At 45.8% G+C, this 10,717-nt stretch overlaps 2 non-coding genes across 2 annotated transcripts; both read left to right on the forward strand.

The window, feature by feature from the left end:
- The first annotated feature begins 2,527 nt into the window (after positions 1-2,527).
- Positions 2,528-2,599, forward strand: trnae-uuc (transfer RNA glutamic acid (anticodon UUC)). The gene has a single exon. It is a non-coding gene; the product is annotated as a tRNA-Glu (tRNA).
- Positions 2,600-3,793: 1,194 nt separating this feature from the next.
- trnan-guu (transfer RNA asparagine (anticodon GUU)) lies at positions 3,794-3,865 on the forward strand. Its single transcript has one exon. It is a non-coding gene; the product is annotated as a tRNA-Asn (tRNA).
- The last annotated feature ends 6,852 nt before the right edge of the window (positions 3,866-10,717 follow it).

Here is a 10,717-nt window from a genome sequence, read left to right on the forward strand (position 1 = left end):
CTCCTACTTCTTATGTTCTAATTATGTGTTAGATTGCAGGAGATGGTTCTATTCCTGTTCCTGGCTGGGGTGGAAATCAACTTTTACAGAATGTAAGTACTGTAGAAAATATAGGGACAGTGATCTCCTGGACGAGTTGCGATCGCCCAGATGGGTCGGAGAGGAATTTCCCAGATTTTTATCTCCCAAATTGGCCATTGGGTTTTTTATCAGGTTTTTCGCCTCTCCCAGGAGATCACATGGGTTCGGGAGGGATGTAGAGTAATAGTAGATTTGAGGTTAGGATCAGATCAGCCATGATCTATTGAATGCTGGAGCAGGCTCGAGGGGCCGATTAGCCTATTCCTGCTCCTATTTCTTATGTTCTTTTGTTTGCTGCTTTATCTGTCCAATTGATATGTCCTCTCCTTGGAACTTATGCTATCATTAATTTCCCTTGTTAGCCAATGTTGAGGGAGTCAAGGGTTATGGGGTGCGGACGTTGAGCCGAAGATCTGATCAGCCATGATCTTATTGAATGGCGGGGCATGCTGGAGTGTCCGAATGGCATACTCCTGCTCCAATTTCTTCTGTACTTGTTTTTATTTCTGTCCCTTCTGCCACTTTGTCCCTCTGTTCCCAGGTCGATTATTGCTCAGACAGATTCTGCATCTTTCAGTTCCTCGTTAGCATAGTGGTGAGTATCCCCGCCTGTCATGATAACTTAACCTGAGCAGTAAGAAAAACATTACGCCTGAGCCCTTGCTGCGTAAGCCAATTCTCCCCATACTGATTATTTTGCTGGTTATCTTCAATCGGTGTCCTCTGGTTACCGTCACTCCTGCCACTGGCAAGCGTTTCTCCTTATTGCCTCTATCTGATCCCCTTATAATTTTGAAGGCCCCTTATTAAATTTCCTCTTAACTTCTGAGGAAAACAATCCCAGACTCGCAACATAACTAAAGTCCCTTAAATCTCGGGCCAATCAGCAAGACGTCAAACTGAGGGTCTCGCTCTGTATGTCTATTTTTGTCTACCTCTTTGCCCCTGTCTCTCTCTGTATAGGATTCTGAGAATGCTTGACAGGATAGATGCAGGGAGGATATTTCTCCTCCTGGGGGAATCGATAACTTGGGGGCAGAGCTCAGAATCAGTGGTCGCCCAATTAAAACAGAGATGAGGAGGAATATCTTCTCTCAGAGTGTAGTGAAACTTTGGAATCCTCTACCCCAGAGAGCTGTGCAGGCGGAGTCATTGAATATAATCAAGGCGGAGACAGACATATGCTTGAGATACAGTGGAGTCACGGGTTTTGTGGAGTGGGCGGAAAAGTGGCGTTGATTCGAAGATCTGATCAGCCATGACATTATTGAATGGCGTGGCAGGCGCGACGAGGCGAATGGCACACCCCTGCTACAATTTCTTCTGTTCTTATTCTTATCTCTGTCCCTTCTGCCTCTTGTCCCTCTGTTCACAGGTCGATTTTTGCTCTGACAGATTCGGTATGTTTTAGTTCCTCGTTAGTATAGCGGTGAGTATCCCTGCCTGTAATGTGGAGACAGGGGTTCATCCCCCATATTTAATCCTTTGGGCAGCTCCTTAAAATGCTCCTGGGAGAAGTTGAACAGGACAAAATGAACTAAAATAATTTAAAATATGTACTGGCATAAGAAGAACTGTATAACAATTCCCCCATATTAAATTTCCTCCTAACCGTCGCAGGAAAACAATCCCAGACTCTCAACATAACTGAAGTCCGTTATCCCTCCGACCACTCTGCAAGACGTCAAACTGAGTCTGTCACGCGGGGGAACGGGGTTCAATTCCCCGACGGGGAGGATTTTTAACATTCCCAATTTTAAACCTTCAGGCAGCTGCTTAAAATGACCCTGGGAAAAGTTGAATAGAACAAAGTGAACTACAATAATTTTAAAATAGAAACTGGCATATGAAGAACTGTATAACAACTCCCAGCACCAGTTCCTCGCTAGTAGCGTGTTCTCCTTCTGATTGCCTTTTGTGTGGGGCACTGAGGAGGGAGACTGAAAATGAGATAACAGCGGGAGAAAGCACGACTGCTCTTTCAAAGAGAAAGCACAGGCACGATTGGCCGAATGGCCTCCCACCGTGCTGCCAGCCTCCATGAATGCATGACACTGAGATGAATATCTGAGACATACCCACACAAAGAGAGCACATACGGGTATTTTGTGTGTGTTTGCTGCTTTGTTTCAAGCACTGCATAACCATTTCCTCTACAATGTCATGGATATTATCATGTTCAGTTTTCAATTCCCCGACGGCTTCTCTCTGACTTTATGCCTCTGACTCTGAGAAAAGCATAGAAGGAAATATATGGCAAATGGACGCCTTCCCGCACTTGATGCTGTGGCTTAGTGAACATGTCCTTTGTGTTCTCGTCTAAAAGATGTCATCTTGTACGAAAAGATTGCCTGGCGTGAAAGTGATCTGAATTTCAAAGCAGCAAGGAGGAAAGTCTGCGTTGCTCTGCTTGCTGGCAGGCAGCTTCTTGCAGCTTCCTGCAGCTTCCCTGGTGGTCTAGTGGTTAGGATTCGGCGCTTTCACCGCCGCGGCCTGGGTTCGATTCCCGGTTAGGGAATAGTGCGTTTTGAGGCTGTTTGAAATGCCTCCAATCAATGCACCCGCGCGAAACTATGTCTGCTCCTGATCAACCTTTGCAATTTCAACACTGCTGATGTCTCAACAGGTACACAATGCACTTCCTTGCCTTTTGTAAAATGTCTGCTGTTTCAAAGTCAGCAGGAAATTACATTTGGGACGAGACAATTTAAACGTGTACATGCCCACATTTAACTGCAGCTGACAGTGTCAGAACAGTCACTGTTATTATCAAACTTCCATGTATTTTCTTGCAGGCTGCACCCCCCTAACAAACATAGCTTATCACAGCACGGCTATCAATCAACTCAACGCCAGTTTGAAGAATGCAACATTTGAAAGTTAGCAACGTGTGCACGACTTTAGTGAGAGAGAGTTGGGCCGTGATAACATTTCTAAGCAGTAAGATATTCAGTAGGCCTGAGCCCTTGCTGCGTAATACAATTCTCCCCATACTGATTCTGCTATCTTCAATTGGTCTCCTCTGGTTACCGTCATACCTGCCACTGGCAAGCGTTTCTCCTTATTACCTCAATCAAATTCCCTTGTAATTTTGAAAGCCTCTTATTAAATTTCCTCTTAACCGTCTGAGGAAAACAATCACAAACTCTCAACATAACTGAAGTTCCTTATCCCTCGGACCACTCTGCAAGACGTCAAACTGACTGTCTCGCTCTGTATGTCTATCTTTGTCTCCCTCTTTGTCCCTGTCTCTCTCTGTATAGGATTCTGAGGGTGCTTGACAGGATAGATGCAGGGAGGATGTTTCCCCTCCTGGGGGAATCTACAACTAGGGGGCAAAGCTCCAGGATATCCGGTCGCCCATTTAAAACGGAGATGAGGAGGAATTTCTTCTCTCAGAATGTCGTGAATCTTTGGAATCCTCTACCCCAGAGAGCTGTGGAGGCGGAGCCACTGAATATATTCAAGGTGGAGGTAGACATATATTTGATCTGCAGTGGAGTCAAGGGTTATGGGGAGCGGGCAGGAAAGTGGCGTTGAGTAAAAGATCTGTTCAGCCATGATCTTATTGAATGGCGGGGCAGGCTCGAGGGGCCGAATGGCCCACTCCTGCTCCTATTCCTTCTGTTCTTATTCTGATTTCTGTCCCTTCTGCCTCTGTCCCTCTGTTCACAGGTCGATTTTTGCTCTGACAGATTCGGCACCTTTCAGTTCCTCGTTAGTATAGTGGTGAGTATCCCCGCCTGTTACGCGGGAGACCGGGGTTCAATTCCCCGACGGGGAGAATTTTTAACATCCCCAACTTTAAACTTTTGGGCAGCTCCTTAAAAAGACCCTGGGAAAAGTTGAATAGAACAAAATGAACGAAAATAATTTTAAAATATGAACATGACGAAATTTATAACAACTCCCTGCACCAGTTCCTCGTTAGTAGAGTGTTCTCCTTCTGTTTGCCTGTTGTGTGGGGCACTGAGGAGGGAGAGAGAAAATGAGATAACAGCGGGAGAAAGCACGACTGCTCTTTCAAAGAGACAGCACAGGCACGATTGGCCGAATGGCCTCCCACGGTGCTGCCAGCCTCCATGAATGCATGACACTGAGATGGATATCTGAGACATACCCACACAAAGAGAGCACATACGGGTATTTTGTGTGTGTTTGCTGCTTTGTCTCAAGCACTGCATAACCATTTCCTGGACAATGTCGTGGATATTATGATGTTCAGTTTTCACTTCCCCGACGGCTTCTCTCTGACTTTATGCCTCTGTCTCTGCGAAAAGCATAGAAGGAAATATATGGCAAATGGACCCCTTCCCGCACTTGATGCTGTGGCTTAGTGAACATTAGAACATAAGAAATAGGAGCAGGAGTAGGCCAATCGGCCCCTCGAGCCTGCTCCACCATTCAATAAGATCATGGCTGATCTGATCCTAACCTCAAATCTTCTATCACTCTGCATCCACCCGAACCCATGTGATCTCCCGGGAGAGGCGAAAAACCAGATAAAGACCCAATGGCCAATTTGGGAGAAAAAAATCTGGGAAATTCCTCTCCGACCCATCTAGGCGATCGAAATTCTTCCAGGAGATCACTCTGTCCCTATATTTTCTACAGTACTTACCTTCTGTAAAGGCGATCTCCACCCCAGCCAGGAACAGGAATAAAACCATCTCCTGAAATCTAACAGAATTAGAACACAGTAGGAGCAGAACAAGGCTACACGGCCCCTGGGCCCACTCCACTACCCACAGGGCCATGACCATTCCGAACCTAGACTCATGTCCAATTTCCTGCCCGCTCCCCGTAACCCTTAATTCCCTTTACTTCTAGGAAACTATCTATTTCTGTTTTAAATTTATTTAATGATGTAGCTTCCACAGCTTTCTGGGGCAGCAAATTCCACAAACCTACCACCCTCTGAGTGAAGAAGTTTCTCCTCATCTCAGTTTTGAATGAGCAGCCCCTTATTTTAAGATTATGCCCCCTAGTTCTAGTTTCACCCATCATTGGGAACATCCTCACCGCATCCACCCGATCAAGCCCCTTCACAATCTTATATGTTTCAATAAGATCGCCTCTCATTCTTCTGAACTCCAATGAGTAGAGTCCCAATCTACTCAACCTCTCCTCATATGACCACCCCCTCATCCCCGGGATTAACCGAGTGAACCTTCTTTGTACTGACTCGAGAGCAAGTATGTCTTTTCTTAAGTATGGACACCAAAACTGTATGCAGTATTCCAGGTGCGGCCTCACCAATACCTTGTACAACTGCAGCAATACCTCCCTGTTTTTATATTCCAACCCCCTAGCAATAAAAGCCAACATTCCATTGGCCTTCTTAATCACTTGCTGCACCTGCATACTAACTTTTTGAGTTTCGTGCACCAGGACCCCCAGATCCCTTTGTACTACAGTATTTTCCAGTTTCTTGCCATTAAGATAATAACTTGCTCTATGATTTTTCCTGCCAAAGTGCATAACCTCACACTTTCCAGTATTGTATTCCATCTGCCAAATCTCTGCCCACTTACTTAGCCTGTCTATGTCCCTTTGCAGGTTTTTTATGTCCTCCTCACTCACTACTTTCCGTCCCATCTTTGTATCATCTGCAAACTTTGATATGTTACACTCGGTCCCCTCCTCCAAATCATTAATATAGATTGTAAAGAGTTGGGGACCCAGCACTGACCCCTGCGGAACACCACTAGTTACTGGTTGCCAATCTGAGAACGAACCATTTATCCCAACTCTCTGCTTTCTGTTAGAGAGCCAATCCTCCACCCACGCCAGAATATTACCCCCAATCCCGTGATTTTTTATCTTGAGCAATAATCTTTTGTGTGGCACCTTGTCAAATGCCTTTTGGAAGTCTAAATACACTACGTCCACTGGTTCCCCTTTATCCACCCTGTATGTTACTTCCTCAAAAAACTCAAGCAAATTTGTTAAACATGACTTCCGCTTCATGAAACCATGCTGAGTTTGCCCTATTAAATTATGTTTATCCAAATGTCCCGTTACTGTCTCCTTAATAATGGACTCTAACATTTTACCAACCACAGATGTTAGGCTAACAGGTCTATAGTTTCCAGCCATCTGCCTACTACCCTTTTTAAATAATGGTGTTACATTAGCAGTTTTCCAATCTGCCGGGACCTTTGCTGAGTCCAGTGAGTTTTGGAAAATTATTACCAATGCATCCACAATCCCTACCGCCACTTCCCTCAAGACCCTAGGATGCAAGCCATCAGGTCCAGGGGATTTATTCGCCTTGAGTCCCATTATTTTACCAAGTACCACTTCCTTAGTGATTTTAATTGTATTTAGTTCCTCCCCCCCTAGAGCCCCCTGTTTGTCCAGTGTTGGGATATTCTTAGTGTCCTCTACTGTAAAGACATGTCCTTTGTGTTCTCGTCTAAAAGATGTCATCTTGTCCGAAAAGTTTGCCTGGCGTGAAAGTGATCTGAATTTCAAAGCAGCAAGGAGGAAAGTCTGCGTTGCTCTGCTTGCTGGCAGGCAGCTTCTTGCAGCTTCCCTGGTGGTCTAGTGGTTAGAATTCGGCGCTTTCACCACCGCGGCCCGGGTTCGATTCCCGGTTAGGGAACAGTGCGTTTTGAGGCTGTTTGAAATGCCTCCAATCAATGCACCCGCGCGAAGCAATGTCTGCTCCTGATCAACCTTTGCAATTTCAACACTGCTGATGTCTCAACAGGTACACAATGCACTTCCTTGCCTTTTGTAAAATGCCTGCTGTTTCAAAGTCAGCAGGAAATTACATTTGGGACGAGACAATTTAAACGTGTACATGCCCACATTTAACTGCAGCTGACAGTGTCAGAACAGTCACTGTTATTATCAAACTTCCATGTATTTTTTGCAGGCTGCACCCCCCTAACAAACATACCTTATCACAGCACGGCTATCAATCAACTCAACGCCAGTTTGAAGAATGCAACATTTGAAAGTTAGCAACGTGTGCAAGACTTTAGTGAGAGAGAGTTGGGCCGTGATAACATTTCTAAGCAGTTAGATATTCAGTAGGCCTGAGCCCTTGCTGCGTAATACAATTCTCCCCATACTGATTCTGCTATCTTCAATTGGTCTCCTCTGGTTACCGTCATACCTGCCACTGGCAAGCGTTTCTCCTTATTACCTCAATCAAATTCCCTTGTAATTTTGAAAGCCTCTTATTAAATTTCCTCTTAACCGTCTGAGGAAAACAATCACAAACTCTCAACATAACTGAAGTTCCTTATCCCTCGGACCACTCTGCAAGACGTCAAACTGACTGTCTCGCTCTGTATGTCTATCTTTGTCTCCCTCTTTGTCCCTGTCTCTCTCTGTATAGGATTCTGAGGGTGCTTGACAGGATAGATGCAGGGAGGATGTTTCCCCTCCTGGGGGAATCTACAACTAGGGGGCAAAGCTCCAGGATATCCGGTCGCCCATTTAAAACGGAGATGAGGAGGAATTTCTTCTCTCAGAATGTCGTGAATCTTTGGAATCCTCTACCCCAGAGAGCTGTGGAGGCGGAGCCACTGAATATATTCAAGGTGGAGGTAGACATATATTTGATCTGCAGTGGAGTCAAGGGTTATGGGGAGCGGGCAGGAAAGTGGCGTTGAGTAGAAGATCTGTTCAGCCATGATCTTATTGAATGGCGGGGCAGGCTCGAGGGGCCGAATGGCCCACTCCTGCTCCTATTCCTTCTGTTCTTATTCTGATTTCTGTCCCTTCTGCCTCTGTCCCTCTGTTCACAGGTCGATTTTTGCTCTGACAGATTCGGCACCTTTCAGTTCCTCGTTAGTATAGTGGTGAGTATCCCCGCCTGTCACGCGGGCGACCGGGGTTCAATTCCCCGACGGGGAGAATTTTTAACATCCCCAACTTTAAACTTTTGGGCAGCTCCTTAAAAAGACCCTGGGAAAAGTTGAATAGAACAAAATGAACGAAAATAATTTTAAAATATGAACATGACGAAATTTATAACAACTCCCTGCACCAGTTCCTCGTTAGTAGAGTGTTCTCCTTCTGTTTGCCTGTTGTGTGGGGCACTGAGGAGGGAGAGAGAAAATGAGATAACAGCGGGAGAAAGCACGACTGCTCTTTCAAAGAGACAGCACAGGCACGATTGGCCGAATGGCCTCCCACGGTGCTGCCAGCCTCCATGAATGCATGACACTGAGATGGATATCTGAGACATACCCACACAAAGAGAGCACATACGGGTATTTTGTGTGTGTTTGCTGCTTTGTCTCAAGCACTGCATAACCATTTCCTGGACAATGTCGTGGATATTATGATGTTCAGTTTTCACTTCCCCGACGGCTTCTCTCTGACTTTATGCCTCTGTCTCTGAGAAAAGCATAGAAGGAAATATATGGCAAATGGACCCCTTCCCGCACTTGATGCTGTGGCTTAGTGAACATGTCCTTTGTGTTCTCGTCTAAAAGATGTCATCTTGTCCGAAAAGTTTGCCTGGCGTGAAAGTGATCTGAATTTCAAAGCAGCAAGGAGGAAAGTCTGCGTTGCTCTGTTTGCTGGCAGGCAGCTTCTTGCAGCTTCCCTGGTGGTCTAGTGGTTAGAATTCGGCGCTTTCACCACCGCGGCCCGGGTTCGATTCCCGGTTAGGGAACAGTGCGTTTTGAGGCTGTTTGAAATGCCTCCAATCAATGCACCCGCGCGAAGCAATGTCTGCTCCTGATCAACCTTTGCAATTTCAACACTGCTGATGTCTCAACAGGTACACAATGCACTTCCTTGCCTTTTGTAAAATGCCTGCTGTTTCAAAGTCAGCAGGAAATTACATTTGGGACGAGACAATTTAAACGTGTACATGCCCACATTTAACTGCAGCTGACAGTGTCAGAACAGTCACTGTTATTATCAAACTTCCATGTATTTTTTGCAGGCTGCACCCCCCTAACAAACATACCTTATCACAGCACGGCTATCAATCAACTCAACGCCAGTTTGAAGAATGCAACATTTGAAAGTTAGCAACGTGTGCAAGACTTTAGTGAGAGAGAGTTGGGCCGTGATAACATTTCTAAGCAGTTAGATATTCAGTAGGCCTGAGCCCTTGCTGCGTAATACAATTCTCCCCATACTGATTCTGCTATCTTCAATTGGTCTCCTCTGGTTACCGTCATACCTGCCACTGGCAAGCGTTTCTCCTTATTACCTCAATCAAATCCCCTTGTAATTTTGAAAGCCTCTTATTAAATTTCCTCTTAACCGTCTGAGGAAAACAATCACAAACTCTCAACATAACTGAAGTTCCTTATCCCTCGGACCACTCTGCAAGACGTCAAACTGAATGTCTCGCTCTGTATGTCTATCTTTGTCTCCCTCTTTGTCCCTTTCTCTCTCTGTATAGGATTCTGAGGGTGCTTGACAGGATAGATGCAGGGAGGATGTTTCCCCTCCTGGGGGAATCTACAACTAGGGGGCAAAGCTCCAGGATATCCGGTCGCCCATTTAAAACGGAGATGAGGAGGAATTTGTTCTCTCAGAATGTCGTGAATCTTTGGAATCCTCTACCCCAGAGAGCTGTGGAGGCGGAGCCACTGAATATATTCAAGGTGGAGATAGACATATATTTGAGCTGCAGTGGAGTCAAGGGTTATGGGGAGCGGGCAGGAAAGTGGCGTTGAGTATAAGATCTGATCAGCCATGATCTTATTGAATGGCGGGGCAGGCTCGAGGGGCCGAATGGCCCACTCCTGCTCCTATTCCTTCTGTTCTTATTTCTGTCCCTTCTGCCTCTGTCCCTCTGTTCACAGGTCGATTTTTGCTCTGACAGATTCGGCACCTTTCAGTTCCTTGTTAGTATAGTGGTGAGTAGCCCCGCTTGTCACGCGGGAGACCGGGGTTCAATTCCCCGACGGGGAGAATTTTTAACATCCCCAATTTTAAACCTTTGGGCAGCTCCTTAAAAAGACCCTGGGAAAAGTTGAATAGAACAAAATGAACGAAAATAATTTTAAAATATGTACATGACGAAATTATTAACAACTCCCTGCACCAGTTCCTCGTTAGTAGAGTGTTCTCCTTCTGTTTGCCTGTTGTGTGGGGCACTGAGGAGGGAGAGAGAAAATGAGATAACAGCGGGAGAAAGCACGACTGCTCTTTCAAAGAGACAGCACAGGCACGATTGGCCGAATGGCCTCCCACCGTGCTGCCAGCCTCCATGAATGCATGACACTGAGATGGATATCTGAGACATACCCACACAAAGAGAGCACATACGGGTATTTTGTGTGTGTTTGCTGCTTTGTCTCAAGCACTGCATAACCATTTCCTGGACAATGTCGTGGATATTATGATGTTCAGTTTTCACTTCCCCGACGGCTTCTCTCTGACTTTATGCCTCTGTCTCTGAGACAAGCATAGAAGGTAATATATGGCAAATGGACCCCTTCCCGCACTTGATGCTGTGGCTTAGTGAACATGTCCTTTGTGTTCTCGTCTAAAAGATGTCATCTTGTCCGAAAAGTTTGCCTGGCGTGAAAGTGATCTGAATTTCAAAGCAGCAAGGAGGAAAGTCTGCGTTGCTCTGCTTGCTGGCAGGCAGCTTTTTGCAGCTTCCCTGGTGGTCTAGTGGTTAAGATTCGGCGCATTTACTGCCGCG

Source organism: Somniosus microcephalus, unplaced genomic scaffold (genome assembly GCF_052327205.1).
Source record: "Somniosus microcephalus isolate GS21.2 unplaced genomic scaffold, FLI_Smic_1.0 unresolved_chr5, whole genome shotgun sequence".
Taxonomy (NCBI): domain Eukaryota; kingdom Metazoa; phylum Chordata; class Chondrichthyes; order Squaliformes; family Somniosidae; genus Somniosus; species Somniosus microcephalus.